The 11,198-nt window shown below is 42.7% G+C and overlaps 1 pseudogene; it reads left to right on the forward strand.

The window, feature by feature from the left end:
- Window positions 1–10,615: 10,615 nt before the first annotated feature.
- LOC113266120 (glutathione peroxidase 1-like) lies at window positions 10,616–11,198 on the forward strand (annotated as a pseudogene).

Genomic DNA, 11,198 nt, shown 5'->3' on the forward strand with positions numbered 1-11,198 from the left:
AGACTATAATTCCATTCCGTAGGGCACTGAATCCTGAGCACTTCATTCTTGGCTTTCCTCTGAATGCTGCCTTTCTTCCCGTTCTTTCCAAGAGACATGTCTCTTCCTCTCTGCCCTATCTTATCCCTTCTTGTCCAACCACTAGTCTTCTGTGTCAGAGTCCTGGTTTCCCATCATCCTTCCCCAAATCATTGTATCTCCGTGGTCCAAAGCTCAGTTAGATCCCAATTAGAGGAAATTTTAAAAAACACATCAAAACAAGGATTAGAATGATGAACTCTAAGGTACCCATCATAAACCATCAATAATGATAAGTTCATGACTAGTCTTGTTTGATCCATCTATATTACTTGTGACCCTTCCCTCAATTATTTTGAAGAAAATACCAGGCATTTTATCTACAATTATTTAAGCATGTAGCATTATCACACTTAAACTCAACAGTCATTCCTTAACATCTTTAAAGATCCAATCAATATTTACATTGTTCCCTATTGTGCTGCAGTTTCTTAAAAATAATTTATTTGTATCAGGATCCAAATAAAATCATACCATGAAACTGATTTCTAAATCTCTTTGAATACACAGGTTTCCCTTCCATCTCTTTTTTATCTTTTTTGTAAAACAAACCAGGTTATTTATCCTGCAGCTATATCCACAGTCTGGAATTTGCTAAAAACAGCTCCATGATATTTGTATTTCTTATAAACTAGTAAACTGAAAAGCTTGATAAGATTCAGATTCTTTTTGTTTTGTTGTGAAGGTGTACTTGAGAGGTGGTGGTGTATATTTCTATCAGAAGGTATATAAGGTCTACTTGTCTCCAGAGCCATTGATGATCATTGCCTGGGCTCACTAATTGAGGGGCAAAGCAGTAGCATTTACGTTCTATTGTTCCCTCAAATGTATAGTAGAGTGAACCTGGGAGAACCATGCTTGTTTGGCTAGGGTATAAAGCAAGAATATGAAGCTTATGTGCATGATTTTATGCTTCAGTTTTGAGCACATCGTTTAGCTGCTGGTTTGCTGTCTCTGTCCACTAAGCTTACTAAGCTGTAGCTGTTGTGCTGTTGCTGTACTGCCCAGACTTGCCTTCAGCAAGAATGGAAATTAGTTCCATTTTTATCGTTGACCTTGAAATGTCTGATGCTACGCCCATAAATTTGGGTCTGGTTGAATCTCTGCCCTACAACTCAGTTACACTGGGCAGCTCTCCTGATCCTGAGTTGCCTCGTAGCTGGTAAAATGTGACTCAGAAGGCTCTGCATAGACTTCCATACGGCCTGAAGGGGATAATTGAATGCGATGATGCTTACCAAGTGCCTCACACAGTGCCCGGCTCAATAAATGATCAATATTATTACCATACATTAGAAATGAAATGCACTCAAGTGATTAAACCCATTAAATATATGAGAGCCTGGAAGAAAGAATGTGAAGAATCCCTATTGCTATATCCCTTGAGTGGGCCCCTGGGAACATTACCAATGATTCAGAATGTGCTAGTTTTAAATTAAATACCACATCTTTCCAGAAGAGCTAGCCGTATGTGGGGGGTGGGAGGGGGGTGGACTGAAGCTGCAGCATCTAAGAGGGAGGAGCAAGCAGCTCCCGGAGAAAAGGTCTTGTGATTACCAGAAGAAGCAGGGAAGTGGTGCTGGAATGGGAAAAGGATGATAAAAGCTGTCTTACCTGGCTTACTTCTGGGGTAGTGCCAGCTCGTAGACATTATTAAAAACTTCTTTCCTTAGAGAGTCATTCCCAATTTAATGGAAAGATGACGTTGATTTTGTGAATGTTTGTACTGTGTTAGCTGCTTTGCTCAGATTATTTTATTTAATCCTCCCTAACAGCCCTGTAGGGAAGTAGTAAATGTTGCAGAACCCAGACTGTAACCCAGAGTCTGACATTAGAGACCATTCTTATCTCAGCGTCTGTAAATGCTGATGAGATATTGAGTAAACTGCACATCCGCCTCCCCGAGGCACTTTAATTGGACAACTTCTCTCTGGATGTGGAATGCAGGAATTTCGGGTGTCAGCATATGTCTATAAGGTGGAATACTTTTTAAAGCAGGGCAGGTAGAGTGGGGAGGGAGGGTGGCTTGCTTTGCAGCTGTCCTGCAGGCTCATTGCAGTTCCCATTTCCTCTCTCTTCCCACCTACCCTAGCCACCGAGCTTCTGCTCTTATTGACCTTCAAGGTCAATTCTTTCAGAAATGGCTATTTGTGATGGTAAAATGATTGAGAAGCTATGGTGTTTGCTTAACACTTCTTCATTTAGGAATTTTCCCATCTGACAAAAATAGCAGGCTTTCTATAGGGGACAATCACAAAATTAAGGTGTTATGAAGACAATTCAATGTAAGAAAAACTGAGAAAACCAGAATGGCCTGGGGTGTGCAGTGTGGCAAGTGGTGTCCATCCTTCACTACTCCCTGTTTGAACACAGGATAGGGATGCTGACAATCGAGTAAAAGGATGTTTAAAGTCTGCTCAATCTGTGATGATTATGGTGGCTGGGCTGTGCTTAGTATAGCTTAGGAAGAGTCCCAGGAGAATTATGGAAATAAAAACTCTCAAGGGCTCAAAAATATTGGGCCATTCCTGGCCTTTCAAGCCAGCCAGGGAACCTCAGGAGAGTGAAGCTGCAGGGTTGAGGGGCACACTTGGGCTCCCTCCCAAGGTCTGCTGGAGTGCAGCATGCCCTCCCCCAACCCCAGTGTATTTCAACAAGGAGCATGAGATCCAGAGGGGAGGAAACAGCTATGCATTTGGGGAAGCCAAAAAGCAGATGGATGAGTGATTAATGACTGAGCAGGGGAAGGCTGTGGGAAGAAAGGGGAGCAAAGTGAGTCCAGAGCCCCCAGAGAGGAGAGCTAGAGCCGTTACCCAGACCCTGCTCAAGGCTGTGGGACTGACAGCTCCAGGTTCTCTGGGTGGCAGTGAGGAGATTGAGTCCAGTTGATTTAAACCCCAGTCAGTTCTCCAGATGCCTCGCCCACCTACCCAATGGCATCACAGACACCTCCCCAACCCTAGCACAAAATTGGAAGCTTTTTTTCTGAAAAGAGTTCTGGTCTTTGGCTCAGAGGACACTAGGTCTAATCGAAGATCAGAACCATCTGATGAAGGCGCCACCCAGCTCACTGCCCCTACTTCCTTCTGCCACCTGCAGGCAGGAGGCTGGGGTCATTTTAGTAGGGACTGACCCCAGCAGTTCCCTAACTGAGAGGTCAAGGAGATCATACCACATGGACTAGAATTTCCATCAGCTTCAGTGTCTTTTCATAACTCGGCAGTTTTTGAGTTGAGGGAGTTAAGACGGCACAGTAGCAAGGGGACCCGATGCTTGCCTCATCCCTCAAACACAGCTAAATAAATATCATTCTGAACCTCCAAGAAATCGATTTGAGGACTGAGAGAACAAACTGCATAACTGGAGGGAGAAAAGAGGTCACACTGTGGAAGATAGGAGATGCAGAAACTCATGATCTGGGGGAAGAAAAGGATCATGGGTGCTACAGAGGGGAGGGACCCCGATCATGGAGGGTGGGAGAGAGAGAGAGAGAACGAGAGAATGTGCACAGTGCACAGGGGATTGCACAAGAAAAATACTTCCCCCAAACCATTGAGTGGGAAAACAAGAGGAGCAGATTATCATGAGTTTTACAACCAGTGGAGCTCAGAGACTGAAGCTTAAGACATCCAGTGTGGAGCCCAGCATGTGCAGTGGTGTTCCTGTGAAGAGGGACGGCAGAGGCCTGGGAGCAGAGAGCATGGTCTGTGGATCCCCTGAGTCACACTGGGAGAGATAGTTCCCCTTCTTGGAGTGCATTTGGGATGTGCGGCACTGCCTGTCAAGGGACGAAAGAGCCAGTGAGTGCCATTGCATCCATTAGCACAGGGGCAGAGACACTTGTTGAGGGCAGCTAACCTGGATGCTTGCATTTTGCTGTGCTTTACTCAACTCCAACCTCCTGTGTGTTGGTATGACTACCCTTCTGGGATAAATCGGCACCAGCCCCAGCACAGTGAGACCCTCTCCCAGAGTATCACCATGGGCCCGTGCTGCCCTGGGTCCCTAAAATTTGGACTTTTGAAACTCAGCCTGTGTGCCTGAGATAAAACACAAGTGCACTGCACTGCCAGGCAGGCATATGGCCCAGACAGAGAAAGGGTGAAGGCAGGGATCTGAAGGAAGCCTGGGACACATGAGTGAAGACTGTTTGCTCTTCTGTGAGGGTTTCCTGTACAGTGGAGGGTGCAAACACCACATTCCGGGGACAAGAGAGCTGGCTGACACCATTTTTCTCCCCACCCATCAGCACAGACTTCAGTGAGCAGTGCAGCACACACAGAGCCTCTTATACCAAGCCCTTCCCCCTTGAGCTTTGCAGGTGCTTCTGTACTAGGGCTAGTGTTCCTGAGAGCCAGAGCAGGAGTGGGCCTCCCAACACAAACCCCCCAAAATACACCAAGTTTACTAGCCATAGGGGTGCCTAAGTGGCTCAGCTGATTAAGCATCTGACTCTTGATTTTAGCTCAGGACATGATCTTAGGGTCATGAAATCAAGCCCCACATCAGACTCCATGCTCAGCAGAGAGTCTGCTTGAGAATCTCTCTCTCTCTCTCTCTCTCTCTCTCTCTCTCTCTCTCCCTCTTCCCCTCCCCCTGGTCTCTCTCTCTCTAAAATAAACAAATAAATCTTTTTTAAAAAGTTTACTAACCATAGAGTGCTGCAAAGCTTCAGCTCTAGTGGAAGCAGGACCTGGCCTCTTTTAACAAGCCGACCAAAGTATACCTAGTTACAACGTGCCACAGACTGGACTAGGTCCAAACACTCCCCACTACAGGCAAGGAGAAGCTCTGCAGAGAACTGACTTGAGGGAAAGAGCAGCCAAAACACAGCAGCAGAGTGCACACAGCATACACCAGAAATACTTCCTGAAGTGCCAGGCCCTGGACAGTATATGACCTCTTCTTCTTCTTCCTCTTTTTTTTTTAAATTAAATTAAATTTATTTATTTGACAGGGAGAGAGACAGCCAGCAAGAGAGGGAACACAAGCCGGGGGAGTGGGAGAGAAAGAAGCAGGCTCTCAGCAGAGGAGCCTGTTGTGGGGCTCGATACCAGAATGCCAGGATCATGTCCTGATCTGAAGGCAGAAGCTTAACGACTGACTCACCCAGGTGCCCCATGACTCTTATTAATATAGTTATTACTTTCAGGAGCAGGAAACATAACAGGCTTTCCTAACACAGAGACAACAGAGATGTAGACAAAATGCCAAGATGGAGGAATTCATCCCAAAAGAAAGAACAAGAGGTCACAGCCAGGGATCTAATCGAAACAGATGTAAGTAATAAGCCTGATCCAGAATTTAAAACAACAATAAGGCAAACAAGAGCTTTGAATGCCATACTCGACAAGTTGGCCCTCATAGACATATATAGAACACTACACCCCAAAACCAAAGAATACTCATTCTATTCTAATGTCCATGGAACATTCATAAGAATAGACCATGTTCTGGGTCACAAAACAGGTCTCAACCGATACCAAAAGACTGAAATTATTACCTGCATATTCTCAGGCCAAAATGCTCTGAAATTGGAACTCAACCATAAGGGAAAATTTGGAAGAAACTCAAACACTTGGAGACTAAGAACCATCCTGCTCAAGAATGATTCGATAAACCAGGAAATCAAAAATCAATTTAAACAATTTATGGAGACCAACGAGAATGAAAACACAATGGTCCAAAACCTATGGGATACTGAAAAGGCAGTCCTAAGGGGGAAATACATAGCCATCCAAGCCTCACTGAAAAGAATAGAAAAATCTAAAATGCAGTTTTTATATTCTCACCTCAAGAAGCTGGAACAGCAACAGAGGGACAGGCCTAATCCATGCACGAGGAAGCAGTTGACCAAGATTAGAGCAGAAATCAATGAATTAGAAACCAGGAGTACAGTAGAGCAGATCAACAGAACTAGAAGCTGGTTCTTTGAGAGAATCAATAAAATTGACAGACCTCTGGCAAGACTTATCCAAAAGAATAGAGAAAGGACCCAAATTAATAAAATTATGAATGAAAAAGGAGAGGTCACAACCAACACCAATGAAATTGGAAGGATTACTAGAAACTTTTATCAACAGCTATATGCCAATAAATTAAGCAATCTGGGAGAGATGGAGGCCTTCCTGGAAACCTATAAATTACCAAGACTGAAACGGGAAGAAATTGATTTTTTTAAACAGGTCAATTAATTATGAAGAAATTGAGTCGGTGATAAAAAACCTTCCAAAAAATAAAACTCCAGGCCCAGACGGTTTTCCTGGGGAATTCTACCAAACATTCAATGAAGAAATAATACCTATTCTCCTAAAGCTATTTCAGAAAATAGAAACAGAGGGAAAGCTACCAAACTCATTCTATGAGGCCAATATTACCTTGAAATCCAAAACCAGGCAAAAACCCATCAAAAAGGATAATTATAGACCGATATCCCTGATGAACATGGACGCCAAAATCCTCAACAAGATCCTAGCTAATAGGATCCAACAGTACATTAAAAGGATTATCCATCATGACCAAGTGGGATTCATCCCTGAGATGTAAGGGTGGTTCAACATTCGCAAATCTATTCAGTGTCATAGACTTTATCAGCAAAAAAAAAAAAAAAAAGCCAAAAATCATATGATTCTCTCAATAGATGCAGAGAAAGCATTTGACAAAATACAGCATCCTTTCCTGATTAAAACCCTTCAGAGTGTAGGGATAGAGGGTACATTCCTCAATCCCATAAAAACCATCTATGAAAAGCCTACAGCAAATATCATTCTCAATGGGGAAAAGCTGGAAGGCTTTCTCTTAAGATCAGGAACACGACAAGGTGCCCACTCTCGCCAAAATTCAACATAGTACTAGAAGTCCTTGCAACAGCAATCAGACGACAAAAAGGGATAAAAGGTATCCAAATCAGCAAAGAAGAAGTCAAACTGTCTCTCTTCGCAGATGACATGATACTCTATATGGAAAATCCAAAAGAATCCACCCCCAAACTATTAGAAGTTATAGAGCAATTCAGTAATGCGGCGGGATACAAAATCAATGCTCAGAAATCAGCTGCATTTCTATCCACGAATAATGAGACTGAAGAAAGAGAAATTAGGGAATCCATCCCATTTACAATAACACCAAAACCATACGTTACCTTGGAATTAACTTAACCAGAGATGTAAAGGGTCTATATTCTAGAAACTACAAATCACTCTTGAAAGACATTGAAGAAGACACAAAAAGATGGAAAAATATTCCGTGCTCATGGATTGGAAGAATTAACATCGTTAAAATGTCCATGCTACCCAGAGCAATCTACACTTTCAATGCTATCCCGATCAAAATACCGATGACATTTTTCAAAGAACTGGAACAAATAGTCCTTAAATTTGTATTGAACCAGAAAAGGCCCTGAATCACCAAGGAACTGTTGAAAAGGAAAAACAAAGCTGGGGGCATCACAATACCGGATTTCAAGCTGTACTACAAAGCTGTGATCACAAAGACAGCATGGTTCTGGCACAAAAACAGACACGCAGACCAATGGAACAGAATAGAGAACCCAGAAATGGACCCTCGGCTCTTTGGGCAACTAATTTTTGACAAAGCAGGAAAAAACATCCAGTGGAAAAAAGACAGTCTCTTCAATAAATGGTGCTGGGAAAATTGGACAACTACATGCAAAAGAATGAAACTTGACCCCTCTCTCACACCATACACAAAGATAAACTCTAAATGGATGAAAGACCTTGATGTGAGACAGGAATCCATCAAAATCCTAGAGGAGAGCATAGGCAGCAACCTCTACGACATCGGCCACAGCAACATTTTTCATGACACATCTCCAAAGGCAAGAGAAACAAAAGATAAAATGAACTTGTGGGACTTCATCAAGATAAAAACTTCTGCACAGGGGCGCCTGGCTGGCACAGCGGTTAAGCATCTGCCTTCGGCTCAGGGCATGATTCTGGTGCTGTGGGATCGAGCCCCACATCAGGCTCCTCTGCTATGAGTCTGCTTCTTCCTCTCCCACTCCCCCTGCTTGTGTTCCCTCTCTCGCTGGCTGTCTCTATCTCTGTCGAATAAATAAATAAAATCTTAAAAAAAAAAAAGAAGTCTCACGGCTTTAAAAAAAAAAAAAAGCTTCTGCACAGCCAAGGAAACAGTCAAAAAAACTAAGAGGCAGCCCACGGAATGGGAGAATATATTTGCAAATGATGGTACAGATAAAAGACTGGTATCCAAGATCTACAAAGAACTTTTCAAACTCAATACACGAGAAACAAATAAACAAATCATAAATGGGCAGAAGATATGAACAGACACTTTTCCAATGAAGATGTACAAATGGCTAACAGAACCATGAAAAAACGTTCAAAATCATTAGCCATCAGGGAAATTCAAATCAAAACCACACTGAGATAGCACCTTACGCCAGTTAGAATGGCAAAAATGGCAAGAAACAACAATTGCTGGAGAGGATGTGGAGAAAGGGGATCCCTCCTACATTGTTGGTGGGAATGGAAGTTGGTACAGCCACTCTGGAAAACAGTGTGGAGGTCCCTTAAAAAGTTAAAAATTGAGCTACCCTATGACCCAACCATTGCACTACTGGGTGTTTACCCCAAAGATACAGACGTAGTGAAGAGAAGGGCCATATGCACCCCAATGTTCATAGCAGCATTGTCCACAATAGCTAAATCATGGAAGGGGCCGAGATGCCCTTCAACAGATGACTGGATTAAGAAGTTGTGGTCCATATATACAGTGGAATATTACTCAGCTATCAGAAAGAACGAGTTCTCAACATTTGTTGCAACATTGACGGCACTGGAGGAGATAATGCTAAGTGAAATAAGTCAAGCAGAGAAAGACAATTATCATATGATTTTTTCTCATCTATGGAACATAAGAACTAGGATGATCAGTAGGTGAAGAAAGGGATAAAGGGGGGGTAATCAGAAGGGGGAATGACGAATGAGAGACTATGGACTCTGAGAAACAAACTGTGGACTACAGAGGGGAGGGGGGTGGGGGAATGGGGTAGGCTGGTGATGGGTAGTAAGGAGGGCACGTATTGCATGGTGCACTGGGTGTTATACGCAACTAATGAATGATCGAAATTTACATAAAAAACCGGGGCTGTACTGTATGGTGACTAACATAATATAATAAAAAAAGATTAAAAAAAAGAAAACAACAACAACGATCAAATGATTCTAGCTGGGCTTGAGAAGAGCACAGAAGACACCAGGGAGTCCCTTACCACAGAGACAAAAGACCTAAAAACTAGTCAGGTCAAAATAAAAAAAAAATGTTATAACTGTAATGACCACAAGATGGAAGAAGCAGAGGAATGAATAATTGTAGTAGAAGATAAAATTATGGAAAATAATGAAGCTGAAATGAAGAGGAAAAGAAAAATATTGAATCATGAGCATGGCTTTAGGGAATTCAGTGACTCCATAAAGCATAATATTTGTATCAATAGAGTTCCTGAAGAAAAGAGGGAAAAGGGCCGGGGGAGGTTTACTTGAGCAAATTATAGCTGAAAATTTCTCTGTCTGGGGAAGGACACAGATATCCAAATCCAGGAGGCACAGAGAACTCCCATCAAAATCAACAAAAGCAAGCCAACACCAAGACATGACATATAGTAAAATTTGCAAAATACAGAGATAAGAAAAAAATCCTAAAAGCAGCAAGGGAAAAGAAATCCGTAACTTACAAGGGAAGACAAATAAGGCTAGCAGTACACCTATCCACAGAAACTTGACAGGCCAGAAGAGAGTGGCATGATATATTTAACATGCTGAAAGGGAAAAATATGCAGCCAACAATTCTCTATCCAGCAAGGCTGTCATTCAGAATAGAAGGAGAGATAGTTTCCCACACAAACAAAAACTAAAGGAGTTCATGACCACTAAACCAGTCCTGCAAGAATTATTAAAGTGGACTCTTTGAAAGAAAAGTGATAAAGACTAGAAAGAAAGAGACAATCTTCAGAAACAACAACTTTACAGGTAATACAATGGCACTAAATTCATATCTATCAATAATCACTCTGAATGAAAATGGACTAAATGCTCCAATCAAAAGACATAGAGAATGGATAAAAGACAAGACCCTTCTATATGCTGCCTACAAGAGAGTCATTTTAGACCTAAAGACACCTGCAGATTGAAAGGGAGGGAATGGAGAAACATTTATCATGCTAATGGACATCAAAAGAAAGCCATACATATATCAGACAAACTAGATTTTAAACCAAGGACTATAACAAGAGATGAAGAAGGATACTATATCATAATAATCTATCCAACAAGACGATCTAACAATTGTAAATATTTATGCCCCCAACTTGGGATCACCCAAATATATAAATCAATTAATATTAAACATAAAGAAACTCACTGATAATAATACAATACTAATAGGGGATTTTAACACCCCACTCACAGCAATGGACAGATCATCCAAGCAGAACATCAACAAAGACAAAGCTTTGCACTCTTGTCCCATAGCCTTACATGTACACCGTCACGGCTCCATGTAAGCCTTCTCTGTGTGCCTGCTGGCTGGCAAAGAGCCAGTGAGCCTGGGTTCTCTGTGGGGCAAGGTGCTGCTCATTGAGAATGTGGCACTAGATGAAGGAGCTGCAGTGGCACCTTGGTCCCAGGGCCTGGTCAAACTCAGCTTCCCAGGCAACCAGTTCTGGCATCAGGAGAATGCCAAGAAGAAAGAGATCCTGAATTCCCTCAAGCACATCCCACCACCACCCAAGTTGTAGTTGGAGCTAACCTTCATGCCTCTGAGAAGTGTGAGGTGAACAGTGCACAGGTGCACCCCCCTTCACCTTGCTGTAGGAGGCTCTGTCTGCCCCCAGTGAAAACACCACTGTGCTCACGACCAACCCCAAGTTCATCACTTGGTCCAGGATGTTCCTCAACAACGTTGCCTGGAACTTTGAGAAGTTCCTGGTGGGCCCACATGGTGTGCCTGTGAACAGGTAGAGCTGCCGCTTTCCAACCATTTATGTGGAGCCTGATATCTTTTTGAGTGCACATGGGACATTCTCTGGAATAGAGCACGTACTGCCACAAATAAGCCCTCAGCAAGTACAAAAAGATTGA

Source organism: Ursus arctos, unplaced genomic scaffold (assembly GCF_023065955.2).
Source record: "Ursus arctos isolate Adak ecotype North America unplaced genomic scaffold, UrsArc2.0 scaffold_3, whole genome shotgun sequence".
Classification (NCBI taxonomy): Eukaryota; Metazoa; Chordata; class Mammalia; order Carnivora; family Ursidae; genus Ursus; species Ursus arctos.